The 1,237-nt window shown below is 33.3% G+C and overlaps 1 protein-coding gene across 1 annotated transcript in view; it reads left to right on the forward strand.

Annotated features, from left to right (window-relative positions):
• The first annotated feature begins 873 nt into the window (after positions 1-873).
• The window catches only part of LOC106871863 (dual specificity tyrosine-phosphorylation-regulated kinase 4-like), a 63,394-nt gene continuing 63,030 nt past the window's right edge, over positions 874-1,237 (forward strand). Inside the window, exon 1 of the mRNA XM_052970972.1 lies at positions 874-1,065. The gene's annotated coding sequence lies outside the window, so the exon portion shown is untranslated. The remainder of the gene's footprint in view (positions 1,066-1,237) is intronic.

Below are 1,237 nucleotides of genomic sequence, written 5' to 3' on the forward strand. Positions count from 1 at the left end.
GAGAGAGAGAGAGAGAGAGAGAGAGAGAGAGAGAGAGAGAGAGAGAGAGAGAGTGTGTGTGTGTATGTGCAGGAGACGTTGAATTCTTCTGAAGTGGTTACTGTTACAATTATCATTAATTTTATCTTGTTTTAACTGATATATATATTTATTTATATAACATCTACTTTTCTGATTAGTTTTATCGAAATTTTAATCTATTCATTCTGTAAACGCCTTATCACAGGTCTAAATTTTATTTTGTGTACCTTTGTCTTATTTTGGATGTATGTATGTATGTATGCATGCATGTATGTATGTATGCATGTATGTATATATGTATGAAGGAAGGAATGCATGTGTAAGTACGTACGTATATATGGTTATGAATATAGGTATATATGCATACAATTAAACATGTGACATATGCATGCATTTATGTAAATGTTACATATACATATACATGTGTGTGTGTGTGTGTGTGCTTTATTATTATTATTATTATTATTATTGTTGTTGTTGTTGTTATTATTATTATTATTATTATTATTATTATTATTATTATTACTATTATTATTATTATTGAGCTGGTAGAATCGTTAGCACAAGATGCTCAGAAGCTTATCTTCCGGCTTTACGTTCTGAGTTCAAAGTTCACCGAATTCGACTTTGTCTTTCGCCCTTTCGAGGTCGATAAATTAAGTACCAGTGAAACACTGTAGGGTCGATATAATCGACCGGTCCCCTCTCCGCCAAAATTTCAGGCCTCGTGCCTATAGTAGAAAGGATGCTTATTATTACTGTTGTTGTTGTTGTTGGAACTGATAATGTTTACATATACCGCTACTGCTGCTTCTGTCGTCACTGATTGCGTGGGAATTTTCGAAATCTCGTACTACACCACCCTAAAGATAAAGTGGTGGTGTGTGAGAGAGTAAAAAGATTAAAAGGAAGAGAAGAATGTTGTAGTAGAAGTGAAAATGCCAAATAGTTCGGTGTTGCTTTTCGAGTTCTTTAGAAATTTTTATAGCCAAACAGCGTCGGTGGAATATTATGAACTAAGAACCAACGGGTACGATATATTGGGTAAGAATGATCTACATAACCTGTTTTCTTTTTCTGTGTTCTTTTCTTTCTATACTTACATACAAACATACGCACACACACACACGCACACACACACACATACGTAAATACATACATACATACATACATACATACATACATACATACATACATACATACATACATACATACA

Source organism: Octopus bimaculoides, chromosome 10 (assembly GCF_001194135.2).
Source record: "Octopus bimaculoides isolate UCB-OBI-ISO-001 chromosome 10, ASM119413v2, whole genome shotgun sequence".
Classification (NCBI taxonomy): Eukaryota; Metazoa; Mollusca; class Cephalopoda; order Octopoda; family Octopodidae; genus Octopus; species Octopus bimaculoides.